This window comes from Myotis davidii, unplaced genomic scaffold (assembly GCF_000327345.1).
Source record: "Myotis davidii unplaced genomic scaffold, ASM32734v1 scaffold1527, whole genome shotgun sequence".
Classification (NCBI taxonomy): Eukaryota; Metazoa; Chordata; class Mammalia; order Chiroptera; family Vespertilionidae; genus Myotis; species Myotis davidii.
Genome location: NW_006298269.1, coordinates 42,158 through 50,864, shown reverse-complemented (window position 1 = coordinate 50,864; position 8,707 = coordinate 42,158).

Sequence of the window (8,707 nt, the reverse complement as noted above, 5' to 3'; positions counted from 1 at the left end):
GGAGGAAGAAAGGGTTAGCAGCGGCGGGAGAGGCCTGGCAGCGCTGGCACGGGTGATCTTTCCAGTCTCTAGATGAAACATGTAAATGTGTACGCGTGTGTTCATGTGGGTTGGGGACTTCAGAGCAAAGCCCTGGGGAGGGGAAAGACTGGGGATTCCAGAGAAGCCAGCTCACGCTGCCCCACCTCCCCCCCTTCCACTACTCCCACTGCCGCGCTCTTGCTGTCTGCAGTTGAAAAGGAACCTTGGCAGTCATGTTTGGACCCCCCCACCTCTCCCCCCCCCCAAGATGGTGCAGACAAGAAATGGAAGCCCAGAGCGGGGAAGGGGCTTGCCCAGCGAGACACAGTGGGCACATGGCCTAGTTGGCAAGCCATAGGCCATAAACGACCCTGCCCCTCCGCTCACCCGGGCCCAGTCAAACCCGAGGCTGGTCCTACCTTCAGAAAGGTCCAGAGGGGGCCCCCTTGAATCCTCAAAGCTCAGGACTGCCCATAGGCCTTGCCAGAGCAGGGAACACCCTTCCTAGGCCCTGCCTGGGTCACAGCCCCTCCCTGAGAGCCCCCGAAGGGGCCTGACGCGTTGGGCAAGGCTGGCCTGGAAGCCTTCCATCCCCTTTGCCCAGTTTCCCTCTCCTCTAGGCCTCCTTCTGCCTGGCAGCTGGTATTGGCAGCACCAAGGTAGGGGCCAGGCTGGCTGCCCTCTCAGGGCCCAGCCGAGCCAAGACTTCTGGGGATCATTCTCTCCCACCACCCCGTCCTCAGGCCTTGGTAGGCCTGCCCTTCTATCTCCATTCTCTTCCCCCTTCCACTTTCCCACCTTCGTGCTCCTCCCCACCTCCCCTCTCTCATTCGTTTTACTTCAGAGAAAACCCCAAGTTAAAAGCTGCAGAAGCTGGAATGTCCGGGACCCACACATACACTTCCATGTGTGGTCGCAGTCTTAGCTGGCACGCCCATGAGGAAAGGAATTGAAAACTGTAAGGGGGTTCACAGAGGACTGAGGGAACCTTGCTCTTTAGATGCTCCACTGGGGGAGCCCTGGGGAGGAAGAAGCACGGGCCTCCCCCTCCCTTCTTCCCGGACTCTGTGCAGTGCCTTTGGCAGAGGAGGCTCAGATGCACAGAGCTGGGGGTGGGGGGTCAGGGGGAACCTGCAATGAGAGTCAAATGCCAGAGCTGGAAACAACCGTAAAGATGATTTGACAAATGGGGAAACAGAGGCTGGAGAGGGGAAGTGACTTGGCCACTGTCACGCAGCCTGTCAGTGGCAGATCCAAACCCATTGCCACAGGGAGGGTGGGCCCCACTTGGCACCTATGCCCTCCAGGCTCTCACTCTGAGCAGGTGGGCAAGTCAGTGGGTGGGAGCAGACTCCTGGATTTCCAAGGCCTCTGAGTCATACCAGGGGGGGCCAAGGACCACCGTTGCAATGTACCCACATCTGGGCATCTGGAGAGGACGGTATGGGGGTGCTGGCTCCAGAGTGGGAGCCCTGTCTGCCCACTTCCAGGCAGCCACCTCTCCAGCCTCCTCCCCAGGGCCTACAGGGGCCTGTTGCTCTAGCTGGCAGCCCCACCCACCCACAGAACATCTGGCTGGGCTGGGCTGGGCTTGGTTAGGGGTTGGGCAGTCCTGGGTCCTAAAAAGGTAGCATTGAGGTGCCAGTGAACAGAACTGGAGGGGCTAGCCTAAAAGGACGTGCCCAGTGCCCTCAGAGCCCTCCTGTGCCCTTCCCCACGCTGTGTCCGTGGTGCGTTCTGGCTCTCCCAGACGGTGAGGCTCGGCTTTTTCATTCTTCTCCTGTTGATTCTCTCTCTCTCTCTAGGTCTCGCTCGTTCCCCGGGTGACTCTGTCTGGGTTTCTCCCATTTCTTTGTGCCTCTGTTCTCCCTTAGAGATGCAGTCGGAAGGGGAGGAGCTTTGGAGCTTTCCCAGGATGGGCAAAGGCCACCCAAGGGAGTAGAAGAGGGGAGGGTGTCAGAGTTGGGTTGGGGGCAGAGGTGACTGTGGTCATGGCTCCAGATAACACCCAGAAATGTCAAATTTGGGGTTTCTTTTTGCTTTCAGTCCCCGGGTTTGGTCTCTGCTATTTCTTACCACAAAGCACCCTGGTGGTTTTAGAGGCCCAGACTATAGAGGAGAAAAACTGAGGCCTCGGGGAGGGGATTCAGGAGGATCAGAGACGGCCTAGGGCGCGGACTGAGCTGGGGTCCCAGGATGGCCTCCCCTAACTGCCCCTCATCCCCAATTCCAAGTCACACCATTACATGGGGGAGTGAGGGAGGATTAAAATATATGTTACATATAAAAATAATATAATTAAAGAAACATCTTACGGGGATACGTTCCTTCAAAGAAGACTGACCATATTTTATGAGGAAGAATAATGATTCCTGGCCTCGTCTGTAGTTAGCGCAGTATGCACACATCCTGGAATGAATCACGGTACAGTTGTGTGCAAACATGTTTGCACACTTCAACTCAACTCATCCTTGCAATAACCTTGGAGGTAGGCACAGCCAGAATCATCCCCTTTGAGCAGTTCAGGAACGAGGCCTGTCCACAGCTGTCTGGCCAGGGAACGCAGAGCTGGCTCCAGGATCCAAGTTGCCTGGCCCTGTGGGAAGGGTCTCGACGGTAGAGACTTTCTTGACTTCTCCCAACCCCAGCACACACCCACAGAGTGAAGCTGTCCCCTGTGACTGGGTAGCCCGCCATTGTTCCGTGGGGCTTCATGTGGCATGTCCATCTCCACGCCAGTCCGGGCCCTGCTCTGTGGGATGAGGCAGATGACTATGTTGGCGTGAGTTTCTGAAGGAAGGAAAGAATTTTCCCAGGACCCACTGCTGCCCTGTCCTTGGAGACCAGGTTAGCAGAGAAGGCCCGCTGATGCCCCTACCCTGGGAAGAACAGATAGAGGTCACCTTGACCTAACCATCCGTGGGAGGGGGCGGAGGGCATGGTACAGAGATGCCATTGTTTCCTCTGCTGCAAGTCCCTTCTTCAAGGAGAGTTCCTGTTGTGCAAGAGCCAGAGGGGAGGTGGGGTGGAGCTGAAGAGCCTTCCCAAGCAAGCTGGAGGTGGTCCAGGGCAGATCTCTGTGTTCAGCAGAGAGGGGCGAGCTGAAGCCTTTGGGCTCCTAAACGTCCTGTTTCACCCCCACTTTGCCTCCCCGGCATTGTCCCCCTCCACTCCAGCTCCCACCCCCAAGGTGACTGGAAGACAGCCACAGGCCCATCCTCAGCATATACTGATACCCCCCAAAACCAATGCCCCTGCCTCTCTCTGAGTCGCCTCACCCTGGTACCTCCCAGTAGAAATCTGCCCCCATTCTGGTTCATTAAGACAGGGCAGGACCAAGAGCAGGTGTGTGTGTGCACATGGTGAGGAATTTTGTGTGAATTTGGGACAGGGGAAGGAGCTGCTGGGTCCTGGGGGAAGCCTGTTCTCCCTTCCTACCCCTGTCCCCTTTCCTCTACCACTCTTCATGGAAGTCAATTTACAGTGAAGTCACCAAGGGAACACAAGGCCATCCTGCCCCGAGGCGTAGCGACTGTCCTCTGTTTCTGGGAACAGAGTGAGAGGAGGAGTATGGGACTGACAGAGTGGGTGGGAGTGGAAATGCTCCTTCCTTGGCCCAGCAGCCCTGACCACCTGCCTTGGGGGAGATGCTGGCAGGACCTGGGGTGGGGTGGGGGGCAGTGTGCAGCCTCTGACCAGCCAGGAGGGCAGGGAGGGGCCCACCCTCAGCTGGTGAGAGAGGAGCGGTGGGTCATGGGCACAGAGCTGGGCAGCTGAGCGGGACTGGTCGCTGTCCTGAGCAGGCCTGCGTCTGATCTTACTCCCATCCTCATGCACAGTGACTCATTTTCTCCTCCTTCCAGCCTAACAGGAAAGCTTTTGTGGCTCCGCCAGCCCAGTGTCCGACCTCAAGCCCTCTGGGGTTTGTGTGGGAGAGCGTTGTGCCTCCTTCCCTGCCATTCCCCCACCACTTTGCCACTTTCCTTTGTTATGCCTGGAGGGGATTCCTTTTCCCCCCATCTCTGTTTTTCATCGTTCCCTAGTTTCTTACTGCACACACCCACCCACGTCTTCCCTGCCCTCTCCAAGCCTCAAAAATGGGCTTCCCAGCCCCAGGAGCAAGTGGGGAATGTGAAGGCCACATGCAGAACGGGCCAATGTCCCATCCCCTCCTCCCTGGCTACGGCCCTGGTCTTCATTTGCTGCTGTGGTCATTCTGGGCTTCAGCCATGCAGGTCCCCCAATGCACTGGCGTCTCTCAACTCCCAACCTTTGCCCCCTCCATTCCACCTGCCTGGAATGCCATTCCTCCCTTGGCCACCTGGTCACCACCTCCTTACCTTTCATAGGGTCAGTGCGGCATAGAGAAACACACAAAGCCTCTGGTGCAAATCCTGCCTCTGAGGTGTGACTCCGGGCACATGCGTCCGCCTCTCTGAGCTCAGCAAGCTCCTTTGTAAAAGGAGGACAAGCAAGACCAATCCAGTCCTGGGATTGCTGTGCCGACTCACTCCAGGGCCTAGCACGTAGTTGGTGCTCAGAGACCTTGGCTCGTAGAGCTAGGCATTTTCTCCCCTGCATTCCTGTAGCCTCTCAATGCTACCTGTATTGCAGGTCTCTTTGTATGGCTCTAACTGGTAGCCTAAAGGGCGGTGTCCTATTGCTTGACGCAGAATTGTGGTTTCATAAATATGTGTTGGATTAATGAAGACCCCTAAAAGAGCACAGGGCTGCCTCCAGCTCTGACAGCTCAGAGATTCCCTTGCGCTAGTGTAGGCCTCAGTCTCCCCCTTATATACCCTGATCCATAGCACCCAGAAGGTTCTCTCCTCTGCTGCCCTGACGTCGGCCTGCTCTCGTCCCACTGACCTGCTTTCTGCCCATGGCAGCAGCAACAGCAGCCTCATCTTTGCCTGGTGCTGAGCTGACTTATGAGTTCTTAAACCGCCAGGCAAGCCAGCAAGATAGTGGCTGGGGTGCTACTATACCCTGCTGCCTCCTCTGTGTCAACCCTGCCTTCCCTGCAAAATGCAGCATCGCCCCAGGACTCTAAGAGGAGAGGGCACAGTGACCCTGTCCCAGGAGGTGGGGGGTGGCTGGGGCTTTCCAGAGACCCACCTCCTTCGCTCTGGCTGGAAGGGAGCCCGGAGAGGTGAAGCGTCCAGGGACGAGAGGGAGAGCAGCCTGTGAGAATCTCCAGGTGGCAAGGACCTGCACATCTGTCACTCACACCCCATCCCCCAACTCCACCCTCATGTCCACTGCCTCCTGGCCCTGCAAACTGGCTGGGGTTGGGCTGAGGTTAAAAAGAAAAAAAAAAAGGTTCCTTTATCAAGTACCTTCTGCAAGCCATACATGATGCTTAGATACTTTCCTAATCACTCTACTTAAAAAAAAAAAAGTTCATTTTTCCTAATGTTTTAATAGATAGTACAGCATATGGTACAAAATTCAAGAGTAAAAGGATATATGGTGAAAAGTTAATCTCTTTTCCTGTCCCCCCTCTACAGGGGCAACCACAGGTACTAGGGTCTGGCATGTACACCCAGAAAGATTTTAGGCATTTACAAATATATCTAGACCTTAGCGCCTATGACTTACACATGAGGGAAACTGAGGCGCTCAGAGGAGTGAAATGTTCTGACTGAGGTCACACAGCCGGTAAGTTGGCAGAGCTGGGGTTTGGAACCAGATCTAACTGTAAAATTCAGCTGTTTTCACCACCCAAACTCCCGGTAGCCATGCGCCCAGGCACCAGTGGGACGCCTTCTGAACCACTGGTGGCGGCAAACCTCCAGTCTGAGGCCCCGGAGATCCGGGCTCTCTGCCTCCCCGGTCCGGTCCGTGGAGTATCCGATGCCTTCTCCTGTAGCTCCTGGGCACAAGAGAAGTTCTACTGTGTGGCCAGTGGTCCCCCAGCGCCACCTGATTCCAGGGGTCCAGAAAGGCCTGGAGAGGGGAGCTAGATGAGTGTGGGTCTCTGGCTAGAGAGGATCATGGCTGTGGTTTCAGTTACATTTCCAGAAAATGGCCTCCTGCTCTCCCTGTGGGCAGGCAGGGCCGGGGGAGAATGTGAAGTGCGGCATCTGTTCTCTGTGGCAGCCACATGATGGTCCATGAAAACAAGGGAGGGAGTCAACGCCTGGTTAAGAATAAATCAGAGTTCCCTGGGTCCGTGGTTGGCAAACTGCGGCTCGCGAGCCACATGCGGCTCTTTGGCCCCTTGAGTGTGGCTCTTCCTAAGCCTTAGGAGGACCCTAATTAAGTTAATAGCAATGTGCCTACCTATATAGTTTAAGTTTAAAAAAATGTGGCTCTCAAAAGAAATTTCAGTCGTTGTCGTGTTGATATTTGGCTCTGTTGACTAATGAGTTTGCCGACCACTGCCCTAGGCGGTTTGGCTCAGTGGATAGAGCGTCGGCCTGTGGACTGAAGGGTCCCGGGTTCGATTCTGGCCAAGGGCACATGCCCGGGTTGCTGGCTTAGTCCCTAGTGCGGGGCGTGCAGGAGACAGCCGGTCAATGATTCTCTCTCATCATTGATGTTTCTATCTTTCTCTCCCTCTCCCTTCCTCTCTGAAATGAATAAAAATATATTTTTTTAAAAAAGGGCTGTGTTAAAAAACAAATAAATCAGAGTTATAGACAAGGCTGCCCACCAGACTTCCAGGCTCTCCCTGAAGCCTCTTTCTCTCCTGGGCCAGGCTAGCGTGGGCGAGGAGATGACATCACGCTGTCCTGTGGACATTTCTGCATGTGCCGGTATGCCTCCAGGACCTTTCTGGGTGGGCTCCCTGCTGGGTCTTTCTGGATCCTAGCTTCCTGTGCAATTTCTTTCTTTCTAAGACTCCTTATGTGTTATGTCTCAGTCTGGTGTCCCCTCAGCGTAGGGGATTATATCCCCGAGGCCCAGGGGAGGAGGGTCTCACCTCATCTAAATTGGCAAGTAGTTAGAGGTAGGTATTGGACCTTCCTTCCTCTCTCAAGTTGACAACATTCTTGTTTTGCTGAGGGAGCGACCCAGAACATTCTGTTCTTCGTGTCTGTGTACACAGCCAGCCAGCTCTAGCTTGGTACCTAGTGGTCAGTCAGAGATGTGCTAGAAGAGGAGCAATAAAGAACCTCCCCTGCCCACCCTCCACGGCATTCAAGCTAGCACCCTGAGGCAATACAGCTGAGGCAGCTGGACGGACCAGTCCTAGGAAGAGGGATGCAAATGCTAGCTGCTGCTATAGTCAGTTATAATAGTTAACATCTCTGAGTGCCTTACAGCATTGGAAGCACTTCGTATGTATTAACTCATTTCTCACCAGAATGCAACAAGGTAGGTCCTATGACTATAACCATGTTACAGTGAGGAAATTGAGGCAGAAAACTTAAGGTCACAGGGCTGAAGGAGTTGACAGTGAGCCTGGTTTTAAAGTCTGTGCTATTAACTACTACACAGTCCTCCTGGTTTTCCATTTCTTTTCCTAGTGCAAAGAGTTTGTTCCTCAAATATTTAGTGGATGTCTGCACTGGGCTGGGCACTGGGTGGGGATTTTAAGGGGAATGGGATACTGTGTCTGCCCTTTGGGGGTAGAGAAACGCATAAACAAATTGTCCTTGAACACCAGAGTTGCCATAATAGAGGCATGAACGTGTGGTGGGGAACAGGAAGGGCGAGGTTTGGAGATTCCAGGCCGAGGGAACAGAATGTGTGCAGGGAAGAAAGAGAATGTGGTGTGCCCTGGTGTCGAAACATCATGGACGGTGACTGTCAGAGGGGTTGCCAGAGAGTTCAGGGCTGGTGCTTCTGTCCAGCTTCCTGCTCAGGCCTGTCCTCCTGCTCCAGCCTCCAAGCTCCCGGTACCTGCTCTGTGCCAGGTGTTGGCCCAGAGTGTGGGATAGAAGCAGGAGCCTGGGTCAGGGAGAAGGACTTTGTGATCAGCTGCAGACACAAGGATCTTTGTGGCTGGTGTTATTCTGGGGGTGAAGAGGAGGCTGCTGGGAAGAGCTGCCAAAGGAGGATTATGGGAGAACTTGAGGCCTTGCTGATCTTGGTCATCCCTGGACATGTAGATTTTCTGACTGTAGGGAAGGGATCTCTGTGTGTATGTGTGGGGTCCTTCTCCTTCTTCTGCCCCTGCAGCTGGGGCTCTGGAGATCTGACATGCCTTGCTTTGGTGCTGGCCCTTGGAGGGTTGCCAGGGAAACCGTGGGCCAGCTCCGGAGATGTACCCAGAAGAGAGGAGAGTGGGTGACTCAGGCTGCCTTCTCAGACACCGCACCCCCTCCCCATTATGTGGAAAAGGGTCTCAGAGACCTCTTGCTCCTACAGCAGTGATCCTGCTTATTATTTCTTTTTTGGGGGGTAGCGCAGTCAGCCTCCTCCCCCCCCCCCCCCCCCGCAGCTCTGACTGCTAGCAATATTCCCCAGGGAGCGAAATGGTCTCAGCCGCCCCAGTCCCCCATAGATGCACTCTGGAACAGTGGACGACCCAGTTGGCCAGGGTGAATGTAAACTGTGTCCTTCCCGGCTCTCCACCATCTGGGTGGTGAGCAGCAGGAGCCCTGGCCGAAACGCCCTCCTGGGAGCAAACCCGGGATAATTATTGATGGGCCAGTGGCGGACTTCTGACCTCGGCTTGGGAGGGACAGGACCCAGAATGCGAGCCCAGGGAAGGGAGGTGGGAGGCGGGGGGGAG